The sequence below is a fragment of the Nelumbo lutea genome, chromosome 3 (assembly GCF_056320005.1).
Source record: "Nelumbo lutea isolate HS-2025 chromosome 3, American lotus-T2T, whole genome shotgun sequence".
In the NCBI taxonomy this organism is placed as follows: Eukaryota; Viridiplantae; Streptophyta; class Magnoliopsida; order Proteales; family Nelumbonaceae; genus Nelumbo; species Nelumbo lutea.
This window is the reverse complement of record NC_142686.1, coordinates 66,141,465-66,166,545: the sequence shown is the minus strand read 5'-3', so window position 1 is coordinate 66,166,545 and position 25,081 is coordinate 66,141,465. Positions and strand designations below refer to the sequence as shown.

The following is a 25,081-nucleotide window of genomic DNA, read 5'->3' as shown; positions in this document are numbered from 1 at the left end:
GATTCAGTTTTACCATATTAAAACTAGGTTTTACAGAGGTGGGCCAAATTAAAAATTGAAGTGGGTCATCAACCCTCTAGCCAACAATCCAATTGGGGTCAGAATCACCAACACCATTGAACCAACAATTTGGTCTAACCAGTTTGGACCGAATCTGGTACAAATCGGCCCAAGTTTTGGTATCCAGTTCAAGATTTAATTCAAGAATAATGATCTAAAAAATAAATTAATTCAAGATAATCAAATTATCAGGAAAACAAAATCAGAGGGATGCATTGTGATTTTCTTGGACATCCTGCAAACCTGTAAAGAATAATTAATCGCAGATTACAGAATTGATATCTGCAAAATTGCAGATCGTAGAATTTCTTTCTACGAAATCTTCTTCTCTTCTGTTGTGCATTCCAGCAATCTCCAAATCGAAATAAAATAGAAAAACCTAATTTTTCTATTATTACATCACATCAAATTCCTATACAATTTGTCTAAAATAAAAAATAAAAATTACAGTTCAAATTAAATAAAAAGAAAAAGTAGGGTGCGCCAATCTTGGCATAAAAAAGATTCGATCTCCATCACATGTGCAGCCTAAATATTCAAGAAACATTCACAGAACAATTCTATAAATATAACAAAATAATAAAGAATAATTTTCTAGATCATCTGGCCAAAAATCTAAAAACCAATTTCCAGAAAAAAAAAACACTAACTACGCAAATCGGGTAGAATGCCTTCGGCCCATTTGCGCAGATTCAGATCTGATCTAATTTGGTTCAAGACTTGAACCTAGCTCTGATACTACTGTAGGGATAGGAGATCCATTATATGGATGGCCGAACACTGCAGGAAGGTTGGGAGAAATTTCAAAAATTTCTTTACTCCCACTCGAGAATCCTACTCCCAATTTAGAAAACATTATTTTCAAGGTTCGTTCTTGTAACCAAACAGGACCAAATCCGAAACCAAGATTAGGGAGGGATATACCTAATATAGAATCCATGCAAAAAGCTCCTCCCAATGCAGGTGTTCATACCCAAAGAGTGTACAAAAACCTCCCTTCACTGAAGATGACATAACTTAGGATGAGGCAAGATCATCAAGTAGTTTTTCACCAAGAACTTGTGATTCTTTAGCAAGAATTGAATGGAGTAGTGAGCACAGCTTCAGAATTATTTTTTCTAGCAAGAAACAATATCAAGATCAAATCTTGATCAGTTCCAAGAATTGGAGATCGAATAGGGTAGGGCAGCAAGAGTAGGAAGAAAAAGAACTGAAGGCAAGATCAGTCTAACTGAGTTGTCTTCTCTCTGTGTTGTGTGTCTGGTGTCTTTTTTATCTCCGCCCTGCTCTCTATTTATAGCCTTAAAAAGACAACCTCCTAATCTGATTAGAAGTCTCCTGGTCCAAATCTTTATTTAAATTTGAACACTTTAAGTGATAAGGATAATCCCTTGTCTTATCTACAGTTAAAGATCATCTTATTCCTAATCAAATTAGGAGTTTCCTGATCTAAATCTTTATCTGGATCTGGACTCTTTAAGTGGATAAGATTTATCCTCTTATCCTTATCTGCTGATCCAAACTCAGATCTGCCCCTATTTAATTAACCCAATTAACCCAGTTCAAAATGGGTTTTAGGCCCATTAAGCTTTCAAGCTCACTTCCCTTTAGTGTTGGCTAGCTTGGCTCTCTTTGTATGGCGTGGGACCCTAACATTAATCTACACATCATCCACATGGGTTCATCCTAACATCTGTTACAAGGCCTAGCCGAATTCACTGCTGAATACAGTGAACCCCTAAGTCCATCACCATGGGCTCTTAATGGGCCCAACATATACACTAAATGGTCCTTGGGTCCAGCCATCTTATGAAGCCCAAGGACTGTGGACAGATGTAAGTTTAGCCCATCAAGTATAACCCTCAATGGTCTTACACTCAACCTCTCTACCTTTAATGGTCAAACACTACCCGACAAGAGAGGAGCTCTCCCTCGGTTGCAAGGTACAGTGTTGCACTCTCTACTCACATGGATCCCGGGAATTAAATCATTTTGCAAACATTTTGAAACCATAATATATATAATTATATCTCTGTATAAACATATTTTGCAAAACCAAATTTCAAACACATTTAAAACCCACTGTCGGTAGTATAGGTTTCCATCAGAGAGAGTGCATTTTCCCGATCATTCACTTTGTCCGACAAAGGGGTTGATCCTGTCACTATGATCACCCACTCAAATGAATTCTGGGATTGTCCCAACATACCCAGGTTTTGACCCACTCTAAGGATCTCACTGATTGGCACATCAAAAACAACCCAATTCAACACCTAGTGCAGTATCATAATCGAGTCTAAGGGTTAGGTGTAACATTCCAATTTTGCCCATCTGTCTCCAAGGTCCAGGGCAATACTAAAATTTTGGTCCAATTCAAGATTTCAAGAAAACCCACACTGCATGCACCTCAGATCTCACCCTAGCAGCTGAGATAAGCCACCCCAACCAACTTGGCAGCACATCAGTGTCAGCCTTGGTAGGATAAACCTCCCCAGATCCATCCAACGACTGTGAAGATTCTAAACTAACACGAGTCTCATATGTGTCCAATTTAAGGTTACTACACAGAAACACGCCACAATAACATGAATCAAATATGTACTTTATTTATTTACAATAAATGTCATAATGTACATCATGTCGATTTTGTTAAACAGTTTTTTGTATGCCCTTAGCTTCAATCAAAATGATGTATTTTATGAGTTTATTGTAAATGAATAAAAGTGCATATTTGATTCATGTTCCTTTGATATGTTTCTGTGTAATACCCTTAAACTGGACACTTAATGAGACTCGTGTTAGTTTAGAATGTTCACAACCAGTGGGTCAGTCTGGGGAGACCTATCCTGACAAGGCTGACACTGTGGTGCCACCAAGTCGGTTGGGGTGGCTTGTCTCAGCTACCAGGGTGAGACCCTAGGCACATACAGTGTGGGATTATTTGAATCTTTGAACTGGACCAGATTTCCAGTATTGCCCTGGACCTTGGAGATTGATGGGCAAAATTGGAAAGTTACACCCGACCCCTAGACTCGATTATGATACTGCACTAGGTGTCGGATTGGGCTGTCTTTGATGTACCAATCAGTGAGATCCTTAGTAGGGGTCAAAACCTAGGCATATTGGGATAGTCTGAGAATTCATCTGTGTGGGTGATCATAGTGACAGGATCAACCCCTTTGTCGGACAAAGGTAATGATCGGGGATGCACTCTCACTGATGGAAACCAAGACTGCCGGCAGCCGATTTCAATCGTTGAAATTTGTTTTGCAAAATATATTTTATATGAGATATAAAAGTATATAAATTATGGTTTCGAAATGATTTGCAAAAGGTTTTAATTCTCGGGATTCATACTTGAGAGAGTGCAACACTGTTCCTTGCAGCCGAGGGAGAAGTCCTCTCTTGTCGGGCAGTGTATGATTATTATGGGCTGAGAGGTTAAGTGTAATGCCATTGAGGATAATACCTGATGGGCTCATCTTGCATCTGCCCACAGTCCCTGGGTGTTACAAGGTGGCTTGGCCTAGGGACCACTTAGAGTAAGTGTTGGGCCCATAGAGCCCATCTGATGGGTTTCAGAGGGTGCACTGTCCATAATAGTGTATTTGGCCAGGCCTTGTAACAAAGGCTGGGCTAAACCCATGTGGCTGATGTGTAGATCAATGTTTGGGTCCCACGCCATACAAGGAAGCCCAACTGGGTAGCAGTTTGGAAGGCTTAATGAATACATAACCCTAAATGGGCCTTAAGCCCATTTCGAACTGGGCTAATTTGATTAGTCTTGAAGGGGCGAATTCTGAGATAAGATAAGCTCATAGGATTTGACCCACACCCTATCCACTCAGAGAGTCCAAGATCTAAATGAGATTTAGATTTGGAAACTTCTTAATTAGATTAGGAGCTGGCTGATCTAATCCACAGATAAGATAAGGATTACCCCTTATCTTAAAGGGATTTCTAATCTATATATGATTTGGGTTAACAACTCCTAATGGGATTAGGAGCTGATCCCTTTAAGTCTATAAAAGGAAGAGGGGTGGCAGCCTTTAGACATCCAACACAACAGACAATCAGCAGTCTTTTCTTCAGAGCTGAGATCACAGAAGAAAGAATTCTGCACCATGCAAATTCTCTTTAGTCGCCTCCTTCCTGCAGCCGCCGCCTTTTTGCAGTTCGATCTCCATTCCTTGGGAGAAATCAAGATTGGATCTTGATTCCATTATTTTGGAGAAAAGATTGGTAGGAGTTGTATTCACAAGTCGTCCAGGTGATTCTTGAGAAGAATCAAGTTCTTAGGAAGGACACTGATGATTCTGCTCCACCTTGCACTACGCCATCTTCAGTGGGAGCAGATTTTGGTTTCTACTTTGGGCGTGAACACCTCCATTGAGAGATATTGTTTCTCTGTATCATGTATTATCTCTCTCCTCCTTTTGGTTCAGATCTGGTTCAGTTTATGGTTCAAGAATGATCCTTGAAAATATGATTTTCTAAATAGGGAATTCGATTCTCAGTTGAAGGAAAAGAAAAATTTTTGAAATTCGCCCCCTTTTATTCCGCAATCTTGGGCGTCCATATGATGGATTTCCAATCCCTTCAGATTTGAGCTAAGAGTATCCACCTTATGAAAGCCCAGGGACAGACAAATCCCTGACAACAATTTGTACAAAGAAAGCCCTAGTGACCCTAGGCATAGATAAAGCCCTGACAACCCCGGGCACAGACAAAGCCCTATAAAGCCAGGCACAAATACACCTCCATATAACCATTGGGGGGTTTTGTTGACAACAGGTATGACCCCCCCCCCCTCCCCCCCCCCCCCGAAATTTATAAACACAAAGCACTCTACCCAAGTCCACACTATTAGGGGGCTCTATCAGAAGACAAATCCATGTTGTCCATCTCCTTTAATGATTTGCGACAAAGCAACAATATGCTTGACTAAATCATGATAAAACACAACGGGGGGCTTGTTAACGAGCACCTACCGATGTGACCCTTTCATAAGATGATCACATGCACAAAAGCAGTATGATGCGGATAAGCTTTCTCTATGTTCACATTGCGACCAAAGTCCGACCATACTGCTCGTAGAGGTCCACTAGAGACCTCAGTCACAACAAACGTTACACTAAATAACTCCTATGAACACATTGGTAGCATCACTCGACTACCCTAATATAAGACGCGCATTGCGATTGATAATTAGAAGACCCCGGAATATAACAAAATAATTGTTGTCAAAGGTCATTTGTCAAAACTAAAATTGCAAATCTGTGACACAACATCAAACTTTTCACTATATATCAAAACCAAAATTACAATTGTTACGCATTCACAATATATCGCGGGAGGACCCCAGAATATTCTATTACAATTCAGTTTTTTTTCCATTATAGGAAACAGTCACCTAGCCCACTCTTCCCGAATTGCAGATATGCTCTCTAACACCTGGCTAGTCTCTTCAAATTTCTTCAGACTATCCAACTCCGCCTCATAATCTGCAAAGATCTGTCTCTGTCGCACGCACTCATCCTCAAGACTCTTGAACTTATCTGCGACTCTAGTAATGCTCGACTCGACTACCTTCCGGCATTGACAGACATCCTTCATCGAACGAAACAAATCAGACTGTGGTATGTCCCGGCCATGCTTCCAGAAGGCATAGGCTAATGTGACGACACGCTCCTCGATCTATGTCATGAAGAAACCCATTGATGAAAACCCTTGGCAAGCTTCTAGCCAACAATCGAAGTCACACCATGATATTGTTCAATGCATGGCGATGGTGTTCAACACATGACCCACGACCTCAGGATGTTGTTTCCCTTCCGGCAGCTACCCAGCGCGTATAGCAGTTGATGCAAACTTTGCCATTGTACTGGAAATATTGTACTAGATACCCTTACGATCACCCTAGGAGCTCCCGTTGTATGTGGGATGTCATGATTATCGCAATACTCTAGGAGCTCCCACTGTATATGAACTAATTTCTCTTCGTAAGTCAGCTCCTTGGGGGGGAGACAATCCCAGGCTCTATGACAACGGGATCCTCAGGCTCAACAGGTATATCAACCTTAGGCCTCACATCAATGTCCCCAGACTGGTCACGCATGTCTCTAGGTGTATCACATGTTACAATGGGAGACTCTGACTCAACTGGAGCTCTACACTCCACACTCACGAGCGCTTCAGCATCAGCAGTGATGGCAGTAGGAGACTCTGTACAACGCACCGCCGATTCCACAGCCAGCTAACCGAACTAATGCCCCCACTGTACAAGAGCATCAAGAACGTTGTTGTCACCTTCAGCATCCTCAGCAACTTCAGAACTGGGACTGAGGGCTGCAGTGATCGCAACTCCTCAACCAGATGCCTGAAGAAAGGCGTTTCTTGCACCCTGGGAGGATACTCAGAGAAGGGCGCCTGCGATACAATTAGATGCTAATAGTCAGTCATAAAGGTTTTAGTCGTATGCTAAATAGTAAACGAATAACAAAGGACACACCCAATTCACCTCTTGAACGGATTCACCGACCCTCGCAACATCCACGTTGGACTGCACCACATCGCAGTCCACTCACTTCAAAACAAAAGACAGTTCAATTGTTAATCAACCTAATAAGCAAAAGGCACAACTTTTCAAAGTAAACACAAGTACTAAGTTACTCACCAAAGCTATCTTATCTAGAACTCCCACTGACTGCTCTGGAGGAACCACCAGAACCTCCATATCTAGTTGTGTGCCATCACTTTCCACAGACTGTAACAAGGAAAAGCAAACAATTTAGCTCAGTTTTAGTGCAATAACCCAAATTCGAAGGAAAAGCAGAAAATAGTAGCAGGAGTCACATATCAAAGCACTATTTGTGAGACCTCGCTTCGGGTGAAGGGGAGCCTTCCTCTTCATTCGCCCACTTGAAAAGCAAACAATAGCACCTTCAAAGGAGGGCGCCACAATCAGCAAATCCGATGATTTCACGGCCGCCTCAGTCTCCACCACAGGAGGTGATGTTAAAGATTCATGCTAACGCCCGGTGCCACACTCCTGAACACACAATGGGGAAACATTTGAATCACCTAACTGTGGAACCAATGGAGTTTGAAAGCAACGTGGCACCCTCGTAGACCTTGGCCTTTTTGCAATGGGAGGGTGGCTGCTCTCACCCTCCTCACACACCGATGGCCTCCTCTTACGCCCATTTCCCGCCTTTTCAGGGTGAATGCGATAAAGCAACAAGGGGAGCATCCCTTCAGTTCACAGCATGACCCTCCAGAGGAGCCAAAGAATGATGTGGGGACCTCCTCACAATCTCCTAGAAATCCCCGATTAGCGCAAAAAGGTAAGAAAATTGCAAAGCCCTACAGCCCTACACCCTTGATAACCCCGCAACCGGTAGATGCAAACACCTCGAAAAAGCGCGATCAAGGCGACGAACCCAAAAGACGTCTTCTCCCGAAGATTGCATAAACTGGCCACCTAGGTTGTTGATGAGAATAAAATTTATCATATTTTTATCTTTTAATATTCAGTCTTTTACACTTATTTAGTATCTAATTGGATTCACTATTCTTGTATTTCGATTTAGGGCACGAAAAAAGACGTAGGGTGAAAAACAAGACTAATCGAGTAATTTTGCATAGTTTCGGCGTCGTTCAGTCATCTGGGCATAACTTTCTCATCTGGACTCCAATTAAGATAATTCAAGATGCATTGGAAAGATAAGGAAAAACTCTACAACTTTAATTTTTTGAGTTTTGATATATTTGGACTTCATCGTAGTCAAAATCGAGCCCGACATCTAAGCCAATTCGTAGAGAATCCCAGTTCGCAGCAGAAGCCCAATTCGAGAGAAGCCTTGCAGCAGCCCAATTCGTTGAAGAACCCAATACGAATGCAAGAATAAAAAACATCAGAGTCCTATCAGATTCAATTTTCTACTATATTTCTAGAAGGATAAAAGATATTAAGATTACCGGTGGAGATAGGAGTAGATTAGATCTAATCTAGGTATTATCGATTAGAGAACTAAACTCCCAATGAAGAGAGAACTCCTTAGAGGAGCAGGTGTCATCTCCCTCCTAAGTCTATATAAAGGGGGTGGACTAGCACCCAAGGCACCATTCAACCCTAGAGAGAATGAAGCAAATTGGGAGCAGCCGAACCTCTCTTCTCTTCTCTTCTCTTCTCTCTGCCCCTCTTCTTCATTATTTGATTTTCTTGGAGTTTTTACCATGACCATGCGTGGCTAAAACTCTTGTACTTGGTTGAATGAAGCAGAAGCCTCAAAATCCATCAAACTGTGAGATCTAATTTGGTTTTTATTGTTTAATTCATGCTTTGGATATCAAATGTTCTTCTATGTTTATATCTATGATTGTTTCATTTGATTGCTAGGAAGGCCTACTAGTTTATTATTCGTTACAATCTATTGCTAGATTAGATATCAAATCCGTAATTGTTTGATCCCTTTAATCTGCAAAGCAACTAGGGTTTAATGATTTGCTGTGTTAGAAATTGTTAGATCCTAGGAAGAACAGTCGACTAAATTAAATGCAACCGCTTGTGCTTGTGTTGTTTAGCTTCATCGATCTCTAATGTTTAATGTTATTTCTGGATTAAATCTTTAACGCTTGTTTAGGGGTTGTTTAGTAGTAAGGGTTAAGAGGATCGCTTGTTTTCTGATTAACCAATAGTAGGAAGATGCAGGAAATTAATTCCTATGATGAATATTCAAATTCTGAATTGATTTATCTTTGCATCGATGAGCAGTAGTGTAATTCTGATGGTGGATGTTATCCTAGACCAAGATTTGTTCCTTGATTAATTTCAGCACTCGAAGCTACCTAAATTCTCATTTAATTGTGTTTTTCACAAATTTTAATTTTCCTTATTTAAATCTGATTTTTGTTACATACACCCCCCTCCATCTTTGATTCACGTAGCACATAATTTGGGTTAGATACTCTCTGTGAGAATGATCCCGACTCACAGTACTACATTCCATCTTCACGAGTAGAGGTTTACTTTTGGGTGCCTACGACAGCACGCCAATTGTCATACCCAAATTGATGCATCACCCGGTCTGGGCGATAAACAACCAATTGCGCTTCGCACAAGCGATCAAGATAAGCCACCACCCCAGGCCATGTAACTAGGACTATACCCACAGCAGGGCTGTTGATATCTATCATGCACTGCTGATCGCCACCACTAGGAACATATACGCCAATACAAAAGGGAAACGCATTGTGAACTGGGCAAGCATACAGCCTCCATTCAAACCTGTCTAGTGAAGCCAACCTCATGCTGATTTTATCCATCTTAAAATTCTTATGATGAGCAGCTTGAAGCCAATGTTTCCCTCTGCAAATGTCAAAAACCTTCTCCTCGACCTCCTTCCCTGGTAGAGTAGCAACGAGGACCCGGATACGACAAACACTGCATAGGGTGACATTGAGATCAAATTGCTCGCACAAAAACATCTAGAGAAATGGCACGCAGACATAGCTGACATGCCTCTTATAGCTTGAGGCACGTAGACCTTAATCGGGAGGACCAGGGAAAAGAAAGCGAGATACAACGTACAGAATGAATGTTGGAAGATGGCATTGACCATCTGCGCCTCTAGTCATTACATCCTACGCACCATGGGACTATAACCAAAACTCCAACTAGTGGTCAAAGGACATCTTCCCCCAAGAAGTGGTCTGATCCTCTTCGCTTTGAATGCTACGACCTCATGAAGAAGTTCATCACATAACTCCCTATAGTCTATGGGAATAGACTCGATATGCTGAAGATGCTGGGTAGCTACATCTTCACCCCCTCCCTACCAGAAAGGCCCATGTAGCAATCCACAAGTCTAAGCAGACCAGAATCCTACAACATCTGATAGTACATAGGGTTTTCAAAAATGAACTACGCCCAAGCAGTATAACTACCGGCGGATTTTGTGCTATCGGTCCTAGGCTCCTGACATTTGTAGGACGTGGACTGGTCGGATTGACTACACAAGCACAACAACTCATTCCCACGGATGGGATCGAAAATGCCCTCTACACCCACTGACACAGGGACCAGAGGCCAAAAGCCCTATTCCCCTTTGGCAGCTATAGCCGCCTCCCTCTCTAACAACAACTCTGTGTATCCACCTGCCTAACGAAATCATAGAAAGTATAACCAACTACCTTTTTCACCTTCTTCTGAGTAGGAGCCATTGTGGAAACCACTAAGTACGATGGTACAAACACGAAACAAAAGTCTTTCTGAGGAACAACTCAAGGCACAAAGAACTCCAAGAGAGCAATAGCACTGGAACCCTAGGGAAAACACTAACAGAATGTGAAGGGAAAACCGACTCGGTTCCCTCCCCTTGGCTTTATAGTGGTTTTCCATCACAGAAGACCAAACGGTGCTGGAGAAGACGAAAGGATGTCTATACAATGCCCAAAGTGAAGCTTAGTGAAAAAGTAACCACAGAAATCTACCCAAACACCCTTAGAAGGGTGGGACCAAAGGGGCGCATTAATTCAAAAGAAGCGCCACGTCAATAACCGCCACCGCATGCGTATCAGATATCGAATTAACCCCACATGTGCGACTGACCCACATTTACTATGGGGTGACAAACAGAGAGCCACTACCAATGGCTGCCACGTGGCCACCCCTAACAGACCTTCTCAATCGCCATTAATTACAGAATCTCGATAGGATGCTAAGCCACCTATTATCAAAAGGAAACAGACATCAAAAAACCAATCCAATGATCACACAAAGGGGGGTTCTCCCCTACTAGGCCATCAATAACGCTAGCCCCTTCCTTTCCCGCCAGAATGGCAGTTCGAGGACCAAAAAAATACAATATCCAAAGCAGCCAAGGAGGTTGAAGCTCACAAACAAAGCATGTCAACTCCAGTGTTCTTCGCCAATTACATCCACACCCACATCTAGAGGGCAACAATATAAACAAGTTTTCCCACTAGAAGGACGGTCGCTTAATCTGAGGTAAAGGTCACCACACCATTGGTATCACACGGTTACGACCAAATTAAACAGGCTTCAAGGATATTTGTGATCTAGTTTTAAGAATACAAAATAATTTAAACAATGGTAAACTAATCACACAAGAAAGTGGTGGCAGAAATAAAATATAACATTTCATTCAGTATCAGTTAAAATGATTACAAAAATCACATGTACAAATTTCATAAAGCAGCCCACTCCTCCTTCATTGACACTATATTTTCAAGTAGGGGCCTTCGAGACTCAAACGCCTTCAATTCTCCCACCTCTGCTTCATATTCCACTACCAACTCGCGCTGACGGGTGCATTCCGCCATGAGAGCCTATAACTTCTCAGTAGCCTTAGTGAGCTTCGCCTCAGCTACCTCGATATGAAAACACACGTCCCTCAAAGACTGGCCAAAAACCAATGGCAACCCTCCGAGACTTACCTTCCAGAACACGTGTGCTAGCAAGACGGCGTGCTCTTCAATACGCCCTACACGGAAACCAATAGCAGCAAAACAGTCACAGGTCTTCAACCATTGTGCAAGGACGAACCACAACAGCCGATTGAAAGGGAGATTCATAATATTGTGCATCATCATTGTAAGTATATTTAAATTTGGACCCATGACTGTAAGTATATTTAAATTTGTAAGTATATTTAAATTTGGACCCATGACGACGGATGGAAGCTCGAAGGGAGGTAACCAGCCACCTCGAATAACCGCCACCACAAATTTCGCCACTGATTTTGTCACCAAAAACCTATCGTTCGATTGGACGCCCTAGACGAGAACGCAGTCCATAGCTTCATACCCTCACAATACTTCAAGAACAGTCCATGAACCAACACAAGCTCCAAATTGTTTGACAGTATCTTAAGAGATGATCCAGTCAGAGATGATGTCATGGACCCAACGGCTTCGGTGACATTCATCATGCGGGGGATATTAGGAACCCCAACCTCCTCATCCACCCTTTGCTGATCGAGAGCCATCATCAAAAGCAAGAACAAAGGAGAAATCGACAAATGTATACAATAATGTAGCAGGTGTAGTGAGCAGACAAGAGCAAGCGGGCAAGGCAGAAACTAATGATGCATATTGCCCTTTTAAAACACAACTCATCCTGTAGGCCAAAGAATTACAACCAGGTAGCGAGGAAGCCAAACAGGTGTGCCTAGACGAAATGTCACGCAAAAGCAACTGGAAATAATTCACAAACACACCTTCCGAAAAGTGGGACATAATGGCCCATTAATTTCAAATATAACGCCGCATTCATTACCACCATCTAGACACCGAACATCCAAATGACACATTGGACATTCATTACACTACGATAAACGAGATAAATAATTATCATAGCCGTAGCATAGTCACCACTCAACGCTTATTCAAATGCCGATTAATAGCAAATGATGACAACAGAAAATTCACCCGTCATCAACCAACACCATGCAATAAACACAAAAACTTATACTGTCAGAAAGCAACACCTACCAAGGTGATTCACAATGTCTTTTGCCAATTTCCATAATATCAACCGTCAGAGGAGCTGAAACGCACAAATACAACATATCATTGACCATCAACAGAAATTTACCAAACCCAACATTGCATAACCTGCAATACGAACAAAAAAAGTGCTTCCCAATAAACTCTCACTTTCCAATAAGCAAGGGGGTTAATGTAGGTACATAGTGCTCGCTCAAACTCTCAAACAACATCAAACGTCAAGATTAACACCACAAAGTTGCGTGCAAATGACTCATAGTCAATCCCCATGTTGCAATGAACCCGCAACACACTATCAATCTTGCGATAAACTCACAATGCATATCACAAAAACATGATAAACCCGTGGTCCACCGGGCCTACTTGGTACCCAAACCAAAGAAAACCTCAACCGAACCTGTCCAAGGACCTCAAGCCTACTTGAGCATGCGATAAACCCACATCCACCAAGGTTTGTGATAAACCCACGACTTATAAACCAAACTAAGAGAAACCCATGCCAAGCTCGTAGCGAGGCACACATGGAACCATAGCCACGTGGAGCGCATACCATCAAAAGATTTGCGAGACACCACATAGGGTTAACGTAACACTGCCCGCCAAGCGGTGACATCATTAAACGCCATGTCAGTTAAATAAAGTGCACGAAAGAAAGTAACACACGTGAATAATGAGGGAACTTAGGGAAAAGGAAAGTTGATCCTCGAAAGAATCCTCATGAGACACGTAGCGGAACCCTAGAAGTGCACTTAATAATTGACAGCGAATCCAATATTCCCTTTCCCGATATGATGTGAATGTCTTTATCTCCTACCTTCTAGGATCTCGAGACCTCCCCCATAAATAGAGGTCGTCTTTGTATTGAGAATTATCCAATCCTTGGCATTTGTCTCCTAGCACTCCCGAGTTCCCTCTCTCTCCAATTCCCCCATTTTTACATCCTTAATCCAGAAGACCTCATCCCTTTACTCATAGGCCTCTCTCTGTCTTTCAAAGAGATCATCTCCCAACCAAGCTTTACCCTACCTACACTTATAATTAATAAATTGACTATTCAATTATCTTTGATCTTATTGATATCTGTTTCCAATAAAGATGGCACCTAGTAAGTGTTGGATGGATCTTATTAATGATTGACTAAACGAAGCATATGCCATTGGTGTTCGAAAATTTTTGGATTATGCCTTTAAGAGGATAGGAAAAAATGGTCAAACTTGATGCCTTTATGTCAAATGTAGCAACACATTCAAAATCTCGTGAGGTAGTAGAGACACATCTAAAAGTATATGGAAAAATTCCTAATTGTGCCTTCTAGTATCACCATGGGGAAAAGCAGGTAAGCCTCAGTTTGAGTCTGATGATGAAGATGGTGATGATTTTACAAGAATGTGGGAGTGATGACGAGGTGGATGAATTTATAAGGGATTCATATCCAAATTTTAGTGACTGATAGAAACAATGCAGATGTTGGTTCATTGAGCCACGATGTGCTTGAAGAGGAACCAAATGATGAAGCATAGAAATTTCATAGGTTGCTAAAAGAGTCTGAGGAACTAGTGTATGAAGGTTCGAAGACTTCAAAATTGTTTGCATTAATGAAATGGTTGCACATCAAGGGTCTTGGTCGATGGAGTAATGAGTCATTTACTATTTTGTTACAGTTTTTGAAAGAAGAATTACTACCTTGTGGATCAACTTTACTTGATTTTTATTATGAGGCAAAGGAGATGATTCAAGATCCTGGGCTCTCTTATAAAAAAAAAAAATTGATGTATGTTTGAATGATTGCATGCTATATTGGAAGGATGATGAGGAATCCAATTGTTGCAAAATATGTAGTGCTTCTAGATGGATGAAAGACAAGCATAATGGTGAAACTAAGTGCAAAAGAAAAATGGTAAGAAAATACCACATAAGACATTACGCTATTTCCCACTAAAGCCGAGGTTTCATAGGTTGTTTATGTCTACAAAGGCAGCTTCTTTTATGAGATGGCATTATGATAAAAGAGTAAATGGTGGTCATGAGGCACCCAGCTGATTTAATGGCGTGGAAACATTTTGATGACCTTTATGAAACTTTTGCAGCAGATCCCCGTAATGTGAGACTTGGCCTTGCTAATGATGGTTTCCAACCCTTAGAAAATTCTAAAACTCCATATAGCATTTGGCCAGTAATACTTATTCCATGCAATTTACCACCTTGGATGTGCATGAAATAATCCAATTTCATTTTGTACATGCTTATTCCAAGTCCTGAGGATCCTAGAGATGCAATTGATATCTATCTCCAACCTTTGATAGAGGAATTAAAGGAGTTATGGGAATCAGGTGTTGAAACATTTGATACATCAACACAACAAAATTTTAAGTTGTGGACAACCTTGTTATGGACCATCAATGATTTTCCTGCATATGGAAACTTGGTCGGATGGAGTATAAGGGAAAAATGGCTTGTCCTTGTTGCAATAAGGACACATTTTCTATTAGGTTAGTTAATGGTAGCAAGTAGTGTTATATGGGTCATCAACGATATCTTCCTATTAACCATAGATGGAGAAATGACAAGGATTCATTTGATGGCACTAAAGAATGGAGGTTAGCACCAAAACCATTAACTGGTGATGATATACTTAATCAAGTGCAAGACCTTAAAGGTATCACTTTAACTAAAACTGCTAATAAGAAGACAAAAATATCACATGATAATAGAATGATAATTGGAATAAAAAGAGTATTCTTTAAACTTCCATATTGGAGGACTCTTTTGTTACAACACAATTTGGATGTGATGCACATTGAAAAAAATATATGTGATAATGTGCTTGGAACAATCATGAACATTAAGGGGAAGACTAAGGATACTCTTAAATCTTGTCTTGATTTGTAGGCAATGAACATAAGACCGGAATTACATCCAATACAGATGGGGGATAAGTTTGTGATTCCCACTGCTTCTTACACATTATCCTCAGAGGAGAAGCACATATTTTGTGAATTTTTGAAGCAATTAAGAGTTCTAGATGGGTTTTCTTCTAATATTTCTCATTGAGTAAACCTTAAAGAGCATAAGATCTTGGGTTTAAAGAGTCATGACTGCCATGTTCTTTTTCAACATTTGCTTACTCTAAGAAAATGTGATCTTCTTCCTAAAACGTTTGTTGAACCACTTGTTGAGTTGTCATTGTTTTTCACAATATTGGGTGCTAAGGCATTAAGGGTGGATGAATTGGAGCAAATTGAGGCCCACATTCCTATAACTCTTTGCAAGTTAGAGAGGATTTTCCCACCTTCATTTTTTGATGTCATGTTACATTTACCCATACATTTAGTACCGAAGCAAAGATTAGTGGGCCTGTCCAATACCAATGGATGTATCCTATTGAGCAGCAATTATATACACTAAAGGGATATATTCCCAATAGGGCTCATCCAGAAGGTTCAATATCAAAGGGCTATATTGAAAATGAATGTATGACCCTTTGCTCAAGGTATTTGCATACCATTGAAACAATGTTTAATCGTTTTGAATGGAATTATGATGGTGGGGCTAAAGAAGTTGATAGAGGTTTATATATTTTTTCTCAACCTGGACAGGCTTTAGGAGCCGGAACAACACGTGATCTTGATATATTCGAGTTAGAGCAAGCTCATGCATATGTTTTAAAGAACTATGAAGAAGTTGAACCATTTCTTAAGTAAATCCAAAACCCTACAATTATTCTTTATTATTATTATTATTATTAGCTGCAAATGATTTATAAAACTCATTTATTCAATTTTGTAGAGACTACACTCAAATGAAAGGCGTCAATATGTTACAAATGTCTGATGGGGAATGGAGAAACTTTATTAACTGGTTTACAAGTAGAATAAGTGTAGTTTATGTTTCTAGTGTATATTTTCATTTTATAGTCTACGATACTTATGTATATGTGTTGAAATATTCCAAATTTAAACTTTTGTAATTAGAAGAACAGCATAAGCAAGACAAGTGCAAAATAACAGAAAACTTTCTCTCATTATCACATGGTCCAAGCCGATATGTGACATGCTTTAGCGGTTATATTGTCAATGGATACAAGTTTCATATAGATGATCTTGATAAGGGTTTAAGGACACAAAATAGTGGGGTGGTAGTGATTCTTGGAGATATTGACACTAAAGATGAATACATTGAATACTATGGTGTTTTGACTGAGATTATTGAATTACAATTTCTTGGGGGAAGACAAGTGATATTGTTTCGTTGTAATTGGTGGGATGTACATGATAAAGAAAAGGGTATGAAAGTAGACAAGTATGGATTCATTAGTGTTAATTGCCAATGAGTTTTGAAAACAAATGAGCCTTTTGTTTTGGCTAACCAAGCTAAACAAGCATTTTATGTCATTGACAATATGAATAAGGATTGGCATATGGTGATAAAGCAAAGCCTCGAGACTCGTATGACATGCCACTAAAGATGGATGATGATCCCAATGGTGTAGTCCATGAAATTGAAGTTTATCAAGAAGATGAATCATTCAATCCTAAATTTGAGGCATTCCCCTCATTAGATATGGTTGATGAAATCAGTTGGAAGAGAAAGGATGTGGAGCCGATGTTGGTTGATGTAGCTTCAGCACAAAAGAAGAGAAAGCAAAGACGATGATGCATCTACTTATTTTACCACTATTGTTTTTCTCTTTTATTATTCTCCCTTGGATATTTGTATCTCATTAAATGTGTTTCCACCAAAATGAGTTGTTTTACAAATTGATATACTTAAAGAATTAATTTTATTTTACATTTAAATGAGAAGGTAGTTTTACAATTTATTTATTTTTTAAATCCAAATGTGGTTATATGTATTGGTTTTTTTAAGTTTATTGGTTGTATGTATTACTATTAACTAACTCTACTTTCATGTCTTTAATTGCAAACTTTGTTGGTTTTATGTATTGTGGCAGGTGCATGATGCAACAAAGCAAATTAGGAAGTGGAAAATCTTCCACTTCAAAGGCAAGCAAACATGTTTTTATAGCACCATGCATATTGAGTAGGGAACGTGGAAAGGGGTTTAAACCACCCCTTTCCTCTGGGGCATCTTCACGTAGTGCTTACATTGGTACACCCAATGTCACTACAAGAGATATTAATACTCCAGTTGCTAATAATGCAACAGAGGCTAGTAATACTCCAATTGCCAACAACACATCAGCTACACTTGTTGCACCACCCAATGACATCCCTTTGCTCTAGGATATTGAGTTCATGGGTGATACCATTAGAGAAGAGTTGAGGGAAACTGATAGTTTTTTTTTTGTACTTTTTAATTAATCTAAAAATTATCTTATTTGAATTTATTAGTTAAGTTCAATAAATTTTGAGCAATAAAAATGTTGATAACTTGTTTTCCATGATGTTGATAGATTCTAGTGCTACTCAAAAACCAAAAATGGGGCGAGATAAAAATCAGTGCAAGGAAGTGGCAAGACTTAGAAATGGGAATAAGTTAAAAATAACTTTCTTCAATAATTTTGTTGTTGGAAAGCACCATGCCTCATGCAATCTGAGCCCTCTCTCTCTAATATCGAGTTAGTTGAAAGATGTTCCGGTCCCCAACACCATGACCATGTGGTTGGCTATGGGTGTGGAATGAAACCTAAAGATGTGAGGGGACCATATTCTAGTAGGGTTGAACTTGAAGCTAAACTTTCTGAATCTGAAAAGAGAAACCATTCACTTCAGGTTCGTCTAGATGTTTTGGAAGATGAGCTTAAGACAATTAAGGATATGCTCCTAACCCAACAATCTAATGGTCCATTGTCGCCTATTGTATCAGAAGGTCAATTAGCATGAAAATAAGTAGAGGTACTATTTCTGTTCATGTTCTACTATAAACAAAATCAACTTATGTTTAAGACTCATGCAAACTCTAACCCTTTTCTTTTTGCTTGAATGTTTTGTTTTGGGGACTTCGGGTTGGTCTAAACTTAGGAGTGGTTGTAACCCACTATTTTGAAATACAGAGGTAAGAATGTCTTAAACCAATCTCTATTATTCCCCTATATTACTACTTACTTCTACTCTATTACAAAAAATTAAGAATAGAGAATCCAACATGAACTGTCAATTGAATATTTATGATGATTATGGCAAAAACAAGATTTATGATGATGATTATCTATACTTTGTTTGCTGTTCAAATTAAGTTGAAGTCCGAACCGAATACACACTTTGCACTTGGTTCAGTTTTACATTTGTTTGTTTAGATGATGCTCATGATGATGATGCATGCTTATGTTGGATTGACATGGAAGTTTTAGCAAAAGCAATGCTCTATACCAAATTAATGTAGGATCACTAAGTAATCTTAGTAAAGTTCAATACACCTAATTTATGATTAAGGACATGAGTTGGCTACATAGCCTACATGGGTCCTGTTTTCCCATTCCATTCTGTTTATTGCCATATCCATTTCTAAAATATGATCCATCAAATCATTTCACTCTTCCAACCCATGTCCTTTTTGGTTCACCCCTAGCTCTTCTAGTTCTAGCCCCTTACAATTTGTAACAATTCATTTCTTCTTCTTATATATAACTATCTATGGGAATATAATACCAAATAAAGAAAGAAAAGAGTTTTCTTGGAATTGTTTCTTTTGTTGTTAGATTTTAGTTGGTTCTTGAGTATCCATTTTCTTTTTCTCTTTGACCACATAGTTCATCTAGGAATCACAGAATAGTGATGGAGATTTTAGGAGAGAACCTATAGGGTATCCTTCTTTTTCTCTACCATCTCTTTTGCCATTCTAATCCAAAACCTTTTTTATTTATTTATTTTATTTTATTTTATTTTATTTTTTTTGTGTTCTCTGCGAGGAGATTGGTAATGCCTAGACTTTTCTTCATTTTCCATTATAGGCAAGCAAGGGACAGGGCATCAATCTGCAAAATGAATGGTTTATGACATTGAGGACCCCTACTTTGTAAAATAAATAGAGTTTTCCATATTATACTTTTTTCTACTAATGGGACTGACATGAATTTTGCATTTAAATCTTCTCCAGATATGTAACTGATATATTTACTTAAATCAACAATAGTTGATCGTTACATATCATAAGAGAATTTAGCTTTTGATGCTCATATAGGTCAAGTAATGAGTTTTGATATCTTAAAATGTGTTGTCGGTCTTGTTGTACAGACCAACTATCAAAACTTCTAGCAGGTAGCCCAATAAGTTAGATCAGCGTCAAAGCACCCAACATTTTGACTTCATAACCTCCTTGCTGGAGTACTTATCAAAGGGGCTATGATGAGTGGTTATTGTATTTTATTTTTTAATAATGATAAATAGGCTGATCTATTTTCTACATTATTTTTCTCAATTAGTTTACTGTGTTGTTTTAAGGTAGAATTCCTAGACTACTAGACATTTTAAATACAATGAACAACATATTCCATCAGTATTTTCAATTTCTCAACCCACATAATATGTCAGCTTAGCAACATACCGGGCAGCTAAAAAAGACTAGACTGACACAAAGCCATAATCTAGGGAAATGAAAGGTGAGGTGCACCTAAACATCATTTTCAAATCCATTTTCATGCTCTATTATTTACTTTGTGAATTTCCGAAAAACGTTACCCTTTTTTGCTCGATCATATGCATTAGATTTATGTTTTGGAGTGAATGTGAAGCTAGATGGAACCCTTCCAAGTAACATCTCAGAGATCCGAATCTAGTCAACTACAGAATTAGAGGCCATTAAGGACTCAAGGTCATAATGACCGAAGTAGCTGGGAGGCCTCCTGTTTAGTCGTTGAGGAATGATATCAAACAAACCAACAAGAATGTATCTACATGTGTAGCTAAGCCATTCTAGTAAGAAATGCCTTGTCGTCTCCACACCTTTGGTGTCAAACCCCAATGTTCTGGACCGAAACGTGCAAAATCCCTTAAAATATACAATCTCTCACCTGGTACGATGAGTGGTTGCCATAATAGAAGTGGTTGGTATCGGTACCAAGTACTTGTGGTCTTGATGTCAATTGCGATAGTGAAACATCATAGTATAATGCTACTAATGGTGGTGAATGTAGTATATCTGTTCTGTCATAGTAATGGTAGTAGTGTGGTACTTCTACAGGTATGGTAATAGTGCTAGTATTAGTAGCAGCAACAATAGAAACATAGTGGTGGTAATAATGGGAGTTGCAGTAACTGTAGTAGTTATTATTAAGTGGCAGGAACAATAATATAGCTCATTCTAGAATATGATCAAAATCATGTAATGGGCCAATTTTTTTATAGGTTGATTAATAACAGACATGCATTTTCTATAATAAGTCCCTAAAACCCCATACTCCCATAGCTTGTTTATATTTCTCTCCAATGAAGTAATTAGCATTTATAAGAATTTTTTTGGTGACCAATGAACTTGTATCAGAAATGTGTTCTCAGTAGAAAGTTTACTCTAAATTATTGAATTTCCATAGAAAAAAAATTACACACCTTGGATTACAGACACTAAAGGATATAATAATTTCAATACATACAAGCATGATTTCTAACTCTTGGTATGAATACAAAAATAGGTTTCATGGTTTAGTCAGTTAGTTAGTTACCCATGCAAGCTCTTCAACTTTGGAACTTTAATGTGGATGATAATAATCTTGGAGTCTCTGAAATGGTAATGGCCTCAACACCTCTCCTCTTCAAACCTCTTCTAGATTTCTTATCAAAGAGAATCATTAGTTTGTGATGCAGTTGATTCTTTCTTAACAAGAGGCCTCCCGTCTCTTCCATTGTAGTCACTTTCTAACTCCTTCAACTGGTTCCACGCAAAATTTCTCCCTAACAAAATTGCAAAGACTTTAGAAGTATTTTCTATTTCAAATTATCATATGCACAATTAAGCATTGTTACTTCACCCTCTAATGTCTTGGAACGTCATTCCTCTTCCTTGTATTGTCTGCAGACTTTAGGTCACCATCTCACTCTCTATCCCTTATTTTGTCAATTTTTTTTTATTGGAGACCCTCCGATTTTTTTTAGCAAATTTCTGAGTAAAGTAGGCAAGCCGTAATTTTATGTCACCCAAATTACTCTTCACAAGATGACAAATAAATCCTCCCATGGTTCCTTGATGCATACTTGTTAAATTGAAGTACCAATGGTTTTTCTTTTTTTCGATGATTAGTGCCTAGAGATTTTTTTCTTTTTTGGCAATTTTACTAGTGAGATAACAAAAATATTCCTAATGAAAAGTAATGGAGGTATTTTTGGGTCAGTTAGGTTTTAAGAGAAAATGGGCAGAAAAAAAATATAAAGAAAGTTTAGTGGGTAATTTGGTAATTTAACAATTTTTGTCACCTAAAGTTCGAGGGGCCTTTGTTACAAAAAAGGTACAAGGGATCTTTGTGTTGATATATCTTCTAACTTTTGTTGTTTCGATCGAGTTGGACTATTAAGCATTTTTAAGATTTTTTTTTCTTGAATTTCTTTTTATATTTTTTTTTAAATTGATTCCCTAACATGTGTATCCTTTTTCTCTCTTTTGTATAGGCAGTTGAAGAAGAAGAGTTTAAATTAAGAAGACTATATTTCATCCAACTATCCATTTTAAAGAATATAGTTTATTTTATTCTGGACAACATATGAATTATTAGTTTAAATTAATTTTATGAAAAAAATATTGTGGTTTTTGAGAGGATGGAGAGTTAATTATTTAGAGTCTTGAATTTACTGAATCTTGTGGTTATTATAATTATTAATGATTTTTTTTCTAATTTTGCACTTGTTTAGATAAAAAAGAATTTTAATTATTTTATATGTCAATTATTTGTAGTTTGGTAAATTCCATTTAATCTATGGCAGTATAAAGTGATCATTATTATAATTGCATTACAATTAAAAATAAAATCAATGACAACAATATATATATATATATATATTGGTTGTTATTAGTTTTAAATTTAGTGATGATGGTACTTTTAATCGTTATAATGTTTCAAATAGTGACAAAATATCTTTTTGCTAATAGTTCTAAAATCATTAGGTACAATTGCAATTGTGACGGCATGACTTGTCGTCAATGGTTTTGAATTAACAGTGATGAAAACATGAATTGTCATTAATGGTTTTGAATTAATAGCGATGAAAACATGAATTGTCATTAATGGTTTTAAATTAATAGCGACGAAAACATGAATTGTCATTAATGGTTTTGAATTAATAGCGACGATAAAATTATTTGTCGTTAATGATTTTGAATTAATAGTGACAAGTTATTCTCGCCGATATTGTATAACTTTTAACGACAGGTTGTATCTCCGTCATTAAAAAACTTTTTGTAACTAAAATTTTCAACTCGTCGCCTAGACTTTTAGTCGCAAATCCTTTAACAACGAGTGGTGATGACATATATTCTCGTCATTAAAGACTTTTAGCAACCGAATTTGGACTTCTAATGACGGTTTTTCTAGTCGTTAAAAAGCATGTTTCTTGTAGTGCCAACACCACTATGACAAGAAAAGAAAAACAATCACAATATATAATGGATTAAATTCAAGATGCTTGGGAATGTTCAATGGCTTCATCAAATAATTGCATAATGAACCCATAAGCAAAATCATATATTCACGATCAACACCACCATGGCAAGAAATGAATAGGTAAATTACACGGACCCCTTGTACTATGGGGTCTGTGGCAGTCCCCCTGCACTTTTTTGGCGACAAAGACACCCTAAATGTTAAGTCAAATAATAGAATATGTTAAATTACTAAAATACCCATAAGCATTTTCTTTATCTTTCCACTGCCCTTTTCTCTTAAAAAAAACCCTTTTCTTCCTTGTGTTATACCAAATTCTTTATTCAGATTCTGGTCATCGATGATGCCTTTTATCTACGAGTAACCTTTCGTATGGATATGATCATGCATAGTGAAACTCTTGCATTGAATTTTCTCATCTTTTTAGTTTCTTTTACTTCAAAGGCTTAGATCAATGGTGAGCTTAGAGCTGATAGCTCCCAACATCACCTTCTTTTCAGAAAAAAAAAATGTTATAATGGCGGAGAGATGAAATGGGTCAACTAAACAGTAAACTAATACTACTCCATTTTTTCTCAAGTCTCAGGTCTTGATCTCAATCTCTAGATCCTCTATAACCAGTAGTTGCCTCTAAAAGATCCTCTACTAATCTCTGTCTGAAGCCATAGACGATGACATCGTTTTCCCTTCGAACTTCAATGTCGACTTCAGCTTCACCAGATGCACTTCCAATACCTCCACGGACTGCACCTTCACCTCTTCTAGTGCCCACAATAGTCTCAGAGTTAGCTTCAACGAAATCCAACCCCTACTGGGTGGAAATCAAAGCTACCACCAACCTCTCCTCCAATAGGTCCTTGCAGCTTAGCCAACTCAAGCTCGTTTGCCACATCGGCAATGGAAATCTAGGACACATATTTCTCTACCATCTCGAAGATTATGATGGAGCCAACTTCTCTCTCAAGGTCGTGGACAAAGATGTTCTCACAACTAAGAAGCTTTGCCACATACAGATGGAAGCCAAAGTCCTTTCCATGGTCGACCACCCTTTCCTGCCAACACTCTACACCCATCTAGAGGAGTCGCATTACTCTTGTTGCCCTAGTGGTGACCTCCATTCACTCCGCAGCAGTCAAGACATTGCTTCCAGGTTGTTTTTTCACAGTGGAGGTGTTGGTGGCTCTAGAATATCTACATGTGCTTGGGGTGGTGTACCAGGATCTCAAACCAAAAAATGTATTGATTAGGGATGATGGTCATATAATGTTGTCGGACTTTGACTTGTGTTTCAAAGTTGATGTGTTCCCTACCCTTGACAAACCCCACTTTCGTCTAGTAGGGGTGGAGTCAACCAAAATATAGGCTACCTATTTTGGAACTATTTCCCAATGGTGTAAAATGATGAAGATGGCAGAGTTTATGGTGGAGACAACAACGACGTTCTCAAAATTACGATCAAACAAGTATTACACATCTTCCCATCTAATGTGGAATTACGCCCCAAAGATCTAGTGACTATTAATGCAAGGAAAATAATTAATAGTGAATAGAAGTGTAAATGGACCGAGAGAGAAAAATAGAGTATTCGCTTTCCACTCTTATTATATTTGAAAATGAAAAGTCGAATGCCAAAAAAAATTATTCTTTTACAACTTATGCGAATGCCAACACTCACCGAAGGCGGAAGCGGTTGTGTGTTTTGGGTCAGTGATCTAATCAATCTCCAAGAATACATCATGGATGACGACCAAGATCTATACGTAAGGGTGGCATCTCCAAACGCTTTAGCATGGTGGAGAAGAAAGTGGGTAAAATTGTCCAAAAAATTATCATAAGGGAAATTTAGGGATTACAAAATATGGCAACTGTGAAAATAGAATCTTTTTTAATATACTTGATGGAATGCTAAGGAAGGGGGTCTTTGTCTAACGGCTAAACTATAGG

General features: G+C 38.5%; 1 pseudogene; it reads left to right on the top strand.

Annotated features, from left to right (window-relative positions):
- Window positions 1-18,230: 18,230 nt before the first annotated feature.
- Window positions 18,231-24,649, top strand: LOC148865383 (serine/threonine-protein kinase WAG1 pseudogene; annotated as a pseudogene).
- The last annotated feature ends 432 nt before the right edge of the window (window positions 24,650-25,081 follow it).